The sequence below is a fragment of the Acipenser ruthenus genome, chromosome 18 (genome assembly GCF_902713425.1).
Source record: "Acipenser ruthenus chromosome 18, fAciRut3.2 maternal haplotype, whole genome shotgun sequence".
In the NCBI taxonomy this organism is placed as follows: Eukaryota; Metazoa; Chordata; class Actinopteri; order Acipenseriformes; family Acipenseridae; genus Acipenser; species Acipenser ruthenus.
This window is the reverse complement of record NC_081206.1, coordinates 1,842,554-1,857,446: the sequence shown is the minus strand read 5'-3', so window position 1 is coordinate 1,857,446 and position 14,893 is coordinate 1,842,554. Positions and strand designations below refer to the sequence as shown.

The window sequence follows — 14,893 nt, the reverse complement described above, 5'->3', positions numbered from 1 at the left end:
GACGTCATTTTAGACGCCAATAAAAAATAAATTTGAACATTGCCTTAATACATAGAAAATATATATATTTATTATAGCATCAATGCCATCCACAGCAAGTATGAAGTATGTGTTTGCTGTGGTAACTAGCCCCACAGTGCTTGAATACATTGCATGAATGCCTGCGCCCTTACCTTGACCTGAGGTATGCTTGGCTTTTGCTGCTTTCTTCATCTTCTGCAGTACAGCTCTGTCCGAATCTAAGGCCTGAGAGAAAGAGAGGAGAGAGAGAGATGGAGAGAGAGACATAAATAGCAACCCATTGAACCAAGACTAAAGAAGTTTAAAAGACAACTGAGCGAGATACAAGGATCTAGCAGTCCGCCTTAATCTAGATTTGATCAGGTAAAAAAAAAAAAAGGTTTAAAAGAAGAGTTTAAACTCACGATGATTAACTCTTGCAATGACAAGGTAATAACTCAAATACGAAGCAGTATGGTTCACTTTGCTTCACTTCACTGCTCTGCCACCTTTTACTACTCAGTGACCTCCCACAGCAGTGAACGGCATCATTTTAGGGCAGCGGTGTGGGCAACTCTGAACCTTCCTGGCCAGGTCGTTGATCCAATCACGCTCCTAACTGTTTACCAGTTCAACAGCCACCCGGGTCAGAACTCCAGTGCTTCGTTATGCCTGTTAATTGTAGTGGATAATGGCCCTACAGAACTGGGGTTGCAATGCCTGTTGGGTCACAAGGTCACAACCCCCCCCCCCCATTTAAATCAATTGTGAACAAAACAGTTTCTACAGTACTGTGCTTTACAGCCCTGCACCAAAATCTCACACACCCACCCAGCTCAGTGTAGAGTCTGTGCTAGCTCAGCCCTGGGAGAAGCTACAGCAAGAACACCAACAAGGATTACTAAACACTCAGAACAAGAGGAGTCTCTGTGCGGCAGCACTCAGCAAGAAGACTCCATAGCCTGGCAGTGTCAGTAAATGGGCAGTCAGCTTCCAATCACCGCAAACAGAAGTGATCCTGCTCTTTCATGGTGTAAAACTCAGTGCCCTAATGACTGTTTTTGTCTCCTACAGTGAAAGAAGCAACGACCAAAACAACCCGAGTAACAACCAAGTACTATTTGTTTTTTCAGCAAGTGAAACCGGAAGCTGCAGAGGCTGATAGCTGGCAGCTTGCCCTGCAGATTACTGTGTGATGAAAGAGCCTTATAAGGCAATGAATTGCACCTGGTCTTGACAGGGTTTCACTGCATGGTAAATAAGCCACAAAACAGGGAAGCCCACCACGTGAGGGTGAAGAGCACACTGAAAGAAAGATGTGGCAATTACAAAAATGGCATGTCGAGTACAATACATTTACAGCTACAGTACGGGAGCGACTGCAGTGAAGCACTCTGTTCCCCCCACTGCTTTTAAAAGGGTCTGTCTGCAGAGTGTTTTGATCTAGTGCTCTAACACGTCTGCACGCACTGCCTGGTGCAATCAAGGAGGCTGCGAATCACGTGTGAGCGTGCATCCCGACTCACATTATTGAAATACACGCTATCAGCATTCATTAACACACAGCCCCACAGATACTGCTGGTCTCTGGGCTAGAAGCCCAGCTCCTTGTGCCCCGGGTCCAATCCCCTTTACAGGAACACACACCCCTAGGTCCAAATCTAACAAGATCACGACCCACTATTTCAGAAACTTTCCTTTGAAGATTTCCCCATTACAAAGCATTTGTGTCAAAAATGTACCAACTAATTAGAGATAATAGCGCACAGCCCAGCTTAAATTCAAAAGATAAAAAATGAGAATCTGACTGAAGATGACTGGGGATAACAAATGCAAAAATATCAAGTTTTCAACACCTTGCTCAAGACAGCCTCCCCAAAAACATCAATAACCTCATTCATCAGGGCAGACTGCGGAGTAAAATAAATCTTTCTTCTGAAGGTGCCCTTCCATTGCAGATGAGACGTGATGTTTAATGCAAACCAGCTTAGAGTTTACAGAACTCATCTCCTGAGGATCAGTTTGCAGGAAGTGGGTTTTGCAATGAATCCAAGTGAACACCTCTATAAATAGCACAGTAAATGCCATGTTTAGGAGTGCCTCCTCAAGTCTCATCTTAGTCAGCTTTATAAACCGCCCTGGACGCTCCCAGTCGGCCGACAGGACTTCCTGTGTTTATTGGGGAATGAATGAAACGCACACCAGCTTCACATTAGGATCCCTAATCCTCCTATCTCTCCAACAGCCGCGGGAGTGTGATGTGGAATAGCAATGAGGGAATTAAAAGAAAATTCCAGACAAATAAAAAGAAACACGATTAAAATCAATTAGCCATTCTGATTTCCCAGAGAATAGCTTCTTGTTCTACAGAAAAGGGGATTTTTGAATCTATTGACCGTTTCTGTACTCAGTGGTCGTGTGTGTGTGTGTTTCTTGCAATAACAGTTGATAATTCTCTACTTAAGGGTTTAATCTATAGTCATACCATGCACTTACACTAGCTTGCCATGTTTATTAATAAGCTTTACCACACCTTGTTATTCTTTACACTGCTTTGCCATGCTTTTATAGTGCTTTATTACCCTTTGCTCTGCTGTTAGAAAGCTCAGCCAGCACTGTGCAAGCTTTGAGTAAAGGAATCTCGCACCACTCAGGACTAGAACTGAATGCGTCGCAGTGTTTACATCACATACCAACTTTAATTCAAAATTAAAACCGACACCTTTTAAAAAGAAATTCAGTTTGAATCACATTGTGGGGAAACGAAGGTCAGTATTGTTCTGCATTCTAAACGCGAGGCGCTGCGGATTGTGAATTTCTGCTCTTCTGGCACAGAACCAGGGAGGAACGGAAACTGATCTTCAACACTTACTGTAGCAGCTTCCCAGCTGAAATGAAAGCTGCCCAGGCGAGAAGAGACTCGGCAGAGGCCAGAGCACTCAAACCACTTGTTCAGCCTTATGATGCATCGTTATAACATACTTGCACAATACAACCCAAACCCTTTTCTGATACAATTGTGTACTGACATATACCGTGCATTGAGTACATTGTAACTATGTATAATAACATTGTAATGATGTGTAAGTACACATGTATTTACTGAGTTACTACGATGTAAATACAATTAGAGACACTTCACGGAAAGTGTTAACACTTTCATTTGAAGTTCATTTAATATTGTAATTACATACAAACTACCAAATAATGAACACATATATTTGTGCAGAATGTGTGCGTTTGTGTTGCGGATGAAGTGTTCTATACACAGTAGTAGACTATGATGTTTTATAAGGGGAAGTACACAAGACACAGTGGAGATGAACAGCAACGAAGGCTGGGTTTGTTGTCAGCCCTGTCACGCCCTGTTACATAGATTTCTGTCTCAAGAGCGCTTCACTCTAGCAAAAGCTAAAAAAAACCTCTATGTCTTGACAACACATCTCTGCTAGGCTGTGAAGAGAAGCAATCTTGAATTGAGCTGCTGCTGCTGCTGCTGCTGGGCTCTGGTGTTTATTTGCTTTCGTTGTAAGGCGTTGCAATAAACTTCACAGCTAGAGGTATCCCCAATTGAAATACAGGAGACACTACTGCACAGGATGTGTTCTCACAGCCCTGCACACATGTTCAAGATCTAGCACTCAATATTACAACAAGTGCAGGTCTTCTTTACATCAACGTAGGATCCTGTGTATTAAGACAGCATGTTACTGTGAATTATAGTGCAGTTTGTCATAACCCTGTTCCTATGGCAATACCACGGTATTTTTGCATGGTACACTCACACTTTTCCCATGCTTTTCCCATGGGCATACTCTGCATTTACCACAGGTTCCCCTGGTTTGCCTTGTTTATTAATATGCTTTATCATACTGTGTTATTCTTTACCATGCTCTATTAAACTTTGCTATGCTTTTACTAATGGTAAATCTTTGTGAGGGATTCTCTTTTAATTTATTGTGAGTCTGTGGACAGGTTATCTGTATAACAAGAAAAAACATCAGAAAAAAAAAACAAAAGTTGCTACTTTCAATACTTATTTCGCTATGAATTTACATGAACGTTTTTCACTTTACTGACCAGGGATAGAGTAATTTGTATCCTTTGAAACAATACCAGGATCTTCAATGTCTGATCTCTTTCCAGATATGAACCCCATGTCACCTGCCTCCAGTCGCACTCCGTCTTCCTCCCAACTCCACACCGTGCAGAGTTCCAGCGGAGAAAAGGATTTCAAAACATGAACAGCAATCGCAGATTTCACAGCCGATCTGTTAAAGAGGCTTAAAATGTGTTTTTTTAAGGGATTCCTTCCAAATCTCCATCGTTTCCTTTGGCTTAACTCATCTGTCGAGTACAAACACAACACTAATAACCAAACACCCTCTCCAGGCTGCTCTTTTCATCTTAGGAACAAAAGGTTGCAAGACTAAGAGAATACTGTGTTTCTAAAGTGACAATGGCATTGAATTGCTGTGCTGTTGGTACAGTATAAGTAATAATACATTTGCTGAAGATTTTATTTTGATTAATTGCTACTCAGCAATGCATGTACATGCTGTTACTGGGGTGTTATGTAAGGCCACTTGCAGTTGACTGTAATGCAATTTCTGTTTAGTTTTTTGTTGTCAAAGCTACTGCAGACACAAGCCATTCTCCTTTCCCAGCCTTTTGCCTCTCTGAACTCGGGATGCTTGCCCTTCCACATGGAAACTCTCCACAGAAGAGGAGTCCTGGGCGTTGCGTTTTCCTGCAGACTTCTGGCTGCCCCTCCTGCAAAACAAGGACCTCTGGCCTGTCTTTCCTCTCCAGGTTTCCACTGATTTTCTCACACATGCAAGATCCTTCTGCAGTCTTCACAGTTATTGCGATGCGATAGATTTTATTTTTTACATTCTCCTGCAGCAGCGTCCCTTGCCAAACTGTCAGAGGCAATACAATGGCTCTGTACCAGAGGCAAGGCAATGGGGCATTGACACACAGACAGCGACAAAGATTAGAGCACTGGATACCACAATGGCACCATCTTCATATTCTGACAATACAGTACCAATGGTACCACAAGGGCATGTACCATATACATTATAGTGCCATGGTAGCTTCTCATTAGCAATGTGTGACCATATACTGTGCAGCAGGGATTGCTGTGCAATAACTGTCCCTAATCCATTGTGTTGTCATTGCTGTGGTTTGCTAACGGTTCTGCAAGGGTTATTGCATGCATCTGTGTCTCTTCTCTCTTTGGGTTTTTTTTTTTTTTGAGAGATAGATAGATATACACAGTTCACGTTTTATACACAAATGAATCATTTTCCACTTAGCTTTGCATTGCTGAAGAGCTGCTCAGCAGCTGGTAATCAAAGACATGAGTTTCAAGCATTTCTGTTCACACTCCCCGAGGACCCTGTTGGGGAATGTTCCCACGGCTCACACAGACATGTGCTATTTTTTAAATTGTATATGCATTTGCCAAAGGTCAGATACTTCACGTTTTTTGGTTTTTTTTAATGCAACTCCAATGCATAATTTAATTTTTTTTTTCTTTTCCTTGGCTGTGTATATAGCCAACAGCCAATAAATGATGGAACTATTTCATGTATGTGAAACCCATTACATCTCACTCACACACACACACACACAATAATTATACCACTTACAATTTTTTGGTTTAACATCACAACTGTTTCCTAAACAGAAATAAGCAATACAAAACAAACACATCCAGTATTTGTTCAACAGAGCACTAATCAAATCAGCGTGATGTATTGTTAAACTGTAGAGTCTGCTGCGTCATTTACAATAACAATAACCAGAACAGGGCAGCGCTCAATACAGACGCTTGGGCTTTATTAAAAGATTGCTGCCGATTCCGAGCCAGTGATACTAAGACCATTGTTTTGGGTTTTCGGTAGCCTTCAAAATTGTCCTGTGATCTCTCGCTGAGATTCATGTGAGGAATGTGATTGCAAGTTGCTCTCAGGCTCCTGGAATCACAGGCGGTCTCAGTTGTCACATAGTATTCTGACCAAAGTAGTAAATACAGCTCTACAAGGAACAGGTTCCCTAAGCATCACTAATGAAACAAACAGATTTCACCTTTAGGCGTTCGCAAAAAAAAACTCATGCTCTTTTCTATTAATCTATTGGAGTTACCGCAGCTGTAGAATTATTATTATTTATTTCTTAGCCGACGCCCTTATCCAGGGCGACTTACAATTGTTACAAGATATAACATTATTTTTACATACAATTACCCATTTACAATTGTGGACCTTAATGGCTTTCACTGCGTCTGCTAGCATGTGGAAAATTGACTATCCTTCAAGTTTCGTTTTGGTTTCCATGGAAATGCCTTCCTGTCTTTTCTAGATAAGCTATCAAGACATCTTTAATTCTGACACAGCACTTTTTTTTTTTTGCAGAAGTTCATAACACACACAAGGCAAGCTCTGAACTCAGCTTTCATCTCTCAACTCCCAAGTGATTCTAACCAGGACACTGTGTAAACTCAGACATGCAGCCACTTGTGGAAAGTGCACAGGGATTTTGAGGATATTGAAAAATAGAAATGATTGTTTGAGTAAAGTCAGAAACCTGGAAAGTGATAGTGAGTCAGATATGGTGCATGGGAATCTGAACCTCGGGGGCTGTTTAAGAAAGGGGCCAGTTTATTCCAGGTGCGCCTGTCATTCACTCGCTTTAATAAAATGAGATGCTTCACTGGTTCTCAAGAGCACGTTTCACGCTATTATGAAATTATAAATACAACGTTCTGAAGTTACAAATACCTCAAGCCTTTGGTTTTCCATACTGACGACCACTCATAACATTTTCAACAATACCAAAATAACCGAGTATTAGGGCTAGGTAACCAAATGTCTTGAACTCGTCTCTATGGCAATAATAAATGCTACTCGCATCCCAAACAGGTAAAGGAAGCGCAGTGCCTAATGCAGGAGTGCAGAGCATGCTTGTTTAAATTGAAATGCATGCAGGTTACACTGGCATTAACCTTTCCATGGAAAATATTAAACACTAAAGCAGTCACTGCATTACAACAGAGGGCAAAAAGAGTTCAGTTCACATTGCACTCAACACACTTTGTATTAAACGCAGACTCACGTTCAAAATGACTATTGTTATCTTTCAATCCTTGGTTTATATAGATTCATTCTCAGAAGGGAATGTATGATCATATTGTGGACTGCTGCTTCTGCTTCTCCATGCGAGCTCCAGGGCAGAGAATAACACCCGTCTTCCTGTTAGTGTGCAGTCTGAGGGGATCGCCTGCAGCGCTGTGGCGTTTAACTGGCTTGCTGTGAACTCTACCAGAAGCAAAGGCTAATTACGGGTCTCAGATTCACAAAGAGAGACCTTCAGCATCAGAACAAGATAAGAAAATGAGACGTTACTGCTAGGATGGGCGGGGATTAAGGGGTCACTGGACTACTCCACTCTTTCAAAGGGGGACAACACGCATTAACTACTTGAGACAATGAACTGAAGACGTTGAAACGTTTGCCATTGAATTAAAGTTTATTTTGGTATTTCTAAATTCAGTGCTATCAAGTGTTTAATATAGATAGATGATCATTGAATTGAAGGCGTAGTTTAACTGTGGGCATGTCCTTCATTTTTGAAAGAATGGTTCACATTGTGAAGTAAAAAGCTTTGAAAATGAAACCCCTCCACATTCTTGAGTGATCATTACATGTGCAATGACTGTCCAGGATTACAGTACACGGCTGGAGCTAATGAGAGGCTGAGAGAGTCAAGTAGCACCTCTTAGTATTCTGGACCTCATGCTGTTCAGGATGTCTGTAAATTAACAGGAGGCCAGTCCTGCCATCTAAAAGCAGGGTATGAAGCGCAGCCTTGAATGCAAGACTCGAGAGAAATCAACAGCCTATAGACTAATGGTACAAACATGTCACGATACACTCTCTAGAGTACAGAGACAGTAGACAGCAGGCTATGTGCCTGGAAGCAGCACACAGTTCAGTCCCAAAGCTTTGAAATGCAAATAAAAGAATCAAAATGTAAAACATGGTCATTTATATAGGAGCTCCTGCATGCACAGGGTGCAAACTAAAAAATACCCTGTTACTTCCCTTGAACCTGTCACATACACAGGGCTTCGGTTACAAAACAGCAGAGCGGTTATTACATCCTCAGCACAAACTGCACTCTGCCAGTCGAATCTGAAACAGGAATAGCTCAAGAACTGAGAAGTGGGTTAAACGTGAGTGATGCACACAGTCATAGGAGCTAATCTAGCAGTCATGTGTGCTGTAGTTAAACACGAGTGTCTGCCTTGCGTGATTAAGAAGTATTCAAGGGAAGTATTGGAAACAGAGGCCAGCTCCTCATGTGGTGCTGCAGTTCCATTCCAGTGACAAAGGGCCTGGCTACTGCTGTACCTCACAACACAACCTCTATGTCAGTGTGATCTCTGCAGATAGGTGTTGCAGTAATTGGCTATTAAAGAGGTGCCTATTAGTGCTCTTCAAGGGTTTGGATAAGGCAGCATGCTTAGGGTGCAGAGGCAACGAATCCCAGAACAACCTCAGGCACTCACTTATCAGTAATAAAACGGCAGTTTTTCTATCTGATACCCTACCCCAGGGCCATATTGAGCATGCAGGTAGCGCACAGCTAAAAACTTTACATTCCTAATAAGCAGGACACTTTGAGAGCTCCAGGCACCGCAACACGCTGACCTTCTTCAACCCGTCTCGTTCCTGGCACGCTGCATGCTGTTTAGGTTTTGTGCAAATTGTAATAACGTTTTTTTTTTTTTTAAAGAGGATCCAGGGAAGGCAGTGGAAGAGGTACAGATTGTCTCCAGGGTTGAATTTTGATTCAGCAGAACCTGAATTTTGATTCAGGCTGCCTTGTTTAATTTGAACTCAAATTAAACAAGGCAGCCTGGAGTTCCCCACGTTGTTACGCTCATAATACACATGCTCGATTTGGAAATAAATTTCCATTTTTAACATCGGCAGTTGCAATGGTGCAATACGTTGTACAGAGCACAGCACAGGCTGCGTCCTGCTAAAGTCAGTGTAAAAAATGAATTAGCCGGGCACCAAAAGGACTTTCATGGCTGCGCTGTAATTCACTGGTATTGAAATATTGCATCATTTACACCACAGGCATAGCTGGAGTTATGGAGAACTGTGTGTCTTTGTTGTTGATGTTTTGAGCACAGCTGAGACAAAGATAAACTGGGATTAGGAGCTGCAGCCTTTAAGCCTTTAAGAACAGGCTTATAATGTTTCATAAAAATAATATGCATGTGTGTTAACTGTCTGCCCAGTAACACAGAAGCATTATATATATTGTTAATTAAAAAAAAGTCTGGAATCAAAAGGTTACTGGAAACCTTGATTTGTTATTTATTCATTTTTATTTACACATTTTTTTTTAAATGAACACATTCTGTACGTACATGCTTACTGTAATCCCACATCTTATTTAAGATATCCAAAATAAATCTGCTTGTAACTGTTCTTGACAGATAGAAGCTGTTCCAGCACCACATTGTAATTCAAACACCAAACTGTTCTGTTTCTCCTCCTCTATATAACAGGTGCCTGTCCTAAAATGGCACATTTACAAAGATAGGGCACCAAACTCTACTGCCATAAACAGTGTTCTGTTACCAAACCAGCCTGCCCACACAAAGGGCGTGCGACCTAGTCAATGCATTTATAATTGTTGTTTTGTTTGTTTGTTTTAAAGGAAGGGCACGTGAAATGTGACTGCTGTACAACTGGGAGGATGAAGAGAAAAGAAAAACAGTTCATGCAGAACCCTGAAGGAACGCTAGCTCAGTACAAACGATGCACCCTGAGCCGTAGATCAGCAGACAAGTGGAGCACGCTGAGACATACAAAAGAGAAGGCTCGGTTCATGCCACGATATAACAGGCATGCCAGCCGATTTGTTCCTTATCAGAACAGTACTAGCCTCTTTTAATATGCACAGGGAAGTGCATTGGAGTCCTGTGCAATTACAAACACAGCCATGCTTAATGAGCACAAGAGCCAAAATACACAATGACACCAATGACCCTTTTGAGAGGGCAGTCTGAAACCTGCCGAAAGAATTCTTCACAACAATTACAATAAACAAAAGCAGCGAGGCTTTAGTGGTGATCATGCATGTGTTTCCACTGACATCTGGATTCGAACTAGCAGAGGCAGAGCCTAGCGCAGATCCTACTGCTCCTGTTAAAGGTCATGGAACGCCTTTAAATTTGGTTCACCAAAAGCTTGCTTTAAAAAAAAAAAAAAAACTGAGTGCAATCCATTCTGAGACTCAGCGGTGAAATTTGTACCAATTAGTTCTAGTCTGTGCTAATCAAATAGTCCATTCAGTCATTCAGTAGCTCAGACCCCCTGATCAGAAGAGGAGGCGAGACAGGACAGGACAGTCTGTCTGCCCTCAGGCTCTCTCACCCAGGGAGGGGAGAGAGCTCTGGGGGGGAGGAGGAGGAGAGAGAGACAGAAAGAATTATTTCAAGTCCAGAGATTTCTAGAGGCCATTCCCCAGAAGGGCTGAAGTGTCAGAGAGATTGTGATCCACCCATCAGACAATGAGCGCCGATCTCCAGGAGCAACACAAACAATATCACAGTAAATGTTAGCCATTCTTAGGAGTGGCTTCATTTCTTGGCAGAAGAAGACTGATGTGGAGGAGGCTGGTTTACCGTGTGTGTCTCACAAGATGATCACACTACAGCTTTTGCGTGGGATAGACAGGGATGAATTAAACTTTCTGAGCATCGAGGGGGGGGGGGGGGGGGGGGACACACTTTTCTATTAGGCACTGTGACTCAGTATTCAAATAAACTGTGTTAAAAAAAAAACATCCATTGAACTTTCAATGATCTTAATCATTTGAAATCTATGAAGTCCTGCACGCCTTTATCCAAAGAACAGCAATTTAAAAACTGTCGAGGTCTCGGGTCAAGGGGCACTACAGAAGGACTGCATCCCTGTACCACAGTATTTCTGCAAGGTCGTTTTGCATTTCCCCAAGTTTATTAATATGCTTTACCATACCTCGCCGGTCTTTACAATGCTTTACTACACTTTGCTATGCTTTTACTAAAGGAACCTTCTAGAAGGGTTATTCATGGAATCTGGGATTAACAGCCCTGTTTTTACAAACACCCTGCAGAGTCTGATCAATAATCTGCCCGGGGCCGATCAGACAGGGATCTGTTTAATTGATTACCTGACTGCAGTAATCAGTTCACCAGCAGATTTAGCATGTGGTTTATTGACAGCACAGCACCATATTACCATTTCAACAGTAGCTATTTAAAACTGGGTGGCGTGGCTTTCCGGGTTCCTGGGTGTGTCATCAGATATCAGTTACATTTCATCACTCATCACTTGCCAGCCCCTTTCATTTGGGGGCTATTAGGACAGCGCACCGATGAATTCCATTCTAAGGGCTGATATTAGCCTCAGGCTTGTTATTACAGAATGGAATTTGCGCTCTTGCAGTGTAATTGTCTTTTCACGTTCCGGTACTGCAGACTGTATGTCAAGTGTATTGTCTGTAATAACAAACATAAAACATGTATTTTTTTATTTATTTTTTTAAAGATGCTCTTAATGTTAGGGATGCATAAGTTTGTGTAGCTCCATAGCTCCATTGTAAAGAATGCTGACATGCCGATATCAACTGTAGACGCGTACCCCTTAGCAACAGCATCACCAGCACCAGCAACTGGTTTTTAATTCCCTACAGTAACAGTGACATACACTGGCCAGTCCGTGTAATTTACCGGGATGGCCGGCTGTCTGTGTTCCCATCTATAAGCGACTTAAGGTTTCATTCTGTCGAGCTTTTGAAGACTGCGCTTCCGTGATTCACCAACGCAGTTATACAGTCACGGACTGATCAGCGTGTCGTTACGAGAACATACGAGACCAGAGCATTGTAAACACAAACAAATACTGAAAATACGGAAAAACGTGAAACAAGGCAACATTATTACTAAAGCTAATGAAAACTGACATAAAAATTGCAACGGCTGTTAAACATGACGTAAATCTACATTTAAAAAAAAAAAGTAAAGGAATCTCGCTCAAGCGCGTTCATTTGTATTTCCAGAAACGAGAGACTAGACGAATGGTCAAGCAACTGGCAAGCGTCAAACCGTCCACACAAAGACAACAAACTGGTGTTTGTGATGACTGAAACATGCATGAAAATAACATCAAACAGGAAACAAGATTGCATTTCAAACTACTGGAGATTAAAAAAAAAAGAGGAAACTGAACCAGCCGCTGAGTTATTAAGAGAATACGTCTACACGCCATTTAAAATAATAATAATAATACATCAATCAGGTGCATTCTGTCAGGTTTCCCAGGTCGTCAGATTTAAAACCTCTTACTTGATTCACCTGAATTACACAAAACATACAGTATGAGATCCACACACACACACACGCAGTAAACACAGAGACTGTGCAACACACACTGCCCAGCGATAACAACACAGGACAAACAAAGGCAAGTTGCAGTATACATCGCGCAGGCTAGGAATATGACATTTATTCCCGTACCTCCTCAATGTTGTTGACTGTGTTCCTGCAGCTTGCCATCTTCGTGGTGAAGGACGAGGTTGTGGGAGACTTGTAATCTTCATGGGTCTCGTCAATGAACTCCCTGACAGAGATCACCTCCGGCATTTTTGCAAATAAATGAGATAGGCAGGCAGCAGCAGCCTTTCCAAAAGTTACAGTGCAATAAATAACACCGCTGCTAATAATAATAATAATAATAATAATAATGATAATAATAATCTAACTCCCTCCAGAGATCATCCGGTGAATTCCTGATCTCTCAGCGCAGGAACGCGCGCTCGCTCGCTCCCTCTGGCAGACCGTTTCATTGAATCAAGCTGGGGAAGGGAGGCTGACTCTCACGAGCGGGGCGGGGGCGCGCATGGTGGTGGGCGTGCATTTTAAACCTCCTTATTTTCAAAGAGGAACCGCTGTTATAAAATGTGAACGGTTTGACTTGTCTTCCTTAGAGGTCTGATTTCAAACAGTCAGTCTAACAGAGTATATGCATTGAATGGGGTATTGCAAATCCCTTCAAACATCAAAGCATTTCCATGTTACAAATGCGCGCAGTTGTCAGATAATAGTCATTGATTTATGGATTATTATTATTATTATTATTATTATTATTATTATTTATTTCTTAGCAGACGCCCTTATCCAGGGCGACTTACAATTGTTACAAGATATCACATTATACATTATTTCACATTATACAGATATCACATTATTTTTACATACAATTCCCCATTTATACAGTTGGGTTTTTACTGGAGCAATCTAGGTAAAGTACCTTGCTCAAGGGTACAACAGCAGTGTCCCCCACTGGGGATTGAACCCACAACCCTCCGGTCAAGAGCCCAGAGCCCTCACCACTACTCCACACTGCTGCTTTTTATCATGACTATGCTGGACAGCACGTTTGTAAAGTCCGTTCAAAAGCAGCTCCCTCATTCGTCCCAATAGACTCCGTAACCTGTAAACTGATCATCAGAAATTTCGCATTTGTGGCTCCTGCATACACATCCTGGGTTTTACTGTCTAGAGCAGGGGACTCAAAACACATTCTTAGTAGAGTTCCTGGATAGAAAACTGTTGTATATGGTTCCTTTGGGTCTTCTCCAGAACTCTCTTTCAATATAAAACCAAATGCTTCTAAATGTTTGAAGATAGGAAAGCGTTATGTTTAATTATGCAGTGCTTCGTCTATATGGAACCCTTAATGGGTTTCTTTGAAACGTTGCACAGAACCTGGACTAGCACAGTCTCACTCTGCCCTGCAAACGAAGACACTGAGCATGTAAAGGCTGGCTGGCCTACACTGCAGTCTGTATACTACAGAACACTCCATTGTTGAGCAAAGGTTCTTTATAGAATCTTAACACAGCAAGGGTTCCGGAGAGAACGCTGAGGAACGCCGTGATTCTGCGCAGGACACCCAGAGTGATACTAGAATGCATACTAGTTTTCATTTACCATTAGAAACTTTTTAGAATGAAGCCTCGTTAACCCCATATGGTGAATACGATCGGATTTAATAGTCTTGCAATGTTGCAAAGCTTTCATGCATACAATCCCAGTATGAAGCACACCGGAGTAATATCTTGTGGGACTGAAAATATCACAGATTTCTAAACAAGGACTTCCTGTGTTTGTGGGGTTCCTGTGTTTATGAAGGATGTTATCGCCGACACTTTATCATAACAAGTAAACAGAATGTAATTAACATACATCTGTAGCTTGTCTAAGCACAACGCCCTTGCATGCGAGTTATTCCAAACTGTGCATGAATCCCAAATCGAAGTAGGCTCATCTGACACATGTAGACGGCATACAAGGAATTTAAACTGACAAATACAGCGTTGTGTGGAAATGCATTTATAAAGACAGAGGAAGTCAGCTTGTGTTACGCAAAGCAAAGGGCAGAGACCAACTGTGAATCAACTGCAGTGACTGAGCGACCCCTGTGAGGGTGTGAGGGAGGGGTTAGCTTCCTCTTTAACCCTTGTGTAAACCAGGAGGAGGTCAGCCCTGCTGAGAGAGGTGATCCTTCAGGGACAGGAAACAGCCCTGATGAGGAACCAGAGCCAAGGCCTGCTGTACAACTCGACCTTGACCTGTCCTTTAAAAATACTGTGCCATGCATGCACCAGATCACAAAACACACACTCAAAGAACGGCCTAATACGAATGAAAAAAGAAATGCCAGTACGATGCAGTGAGTGATCAAATACTGTCTGGCATTCTGATGTTACAGAACACAGCACTTACTTGACTGCATTGAAAACACAAGGATGTAATGGA

At 42.0% G+C, this 14,893-nt stretch overlaps 1 pseudogene; it reads right to left on the bottom strand.

Annotated features, from left to right (window-relative positions):
- The window catches only part of LOC117420922 (arf-GAP with SH3 domain, ANK repeat and PH domain-containing protein 2-like), a 36,914-nt pseudogene extending 23,974 nt beyond the window's left edge, over positions 1-12,940 (bottom strand).
- Positions 12,941-14,893: the final 1,953 nt, after the last annotated feature.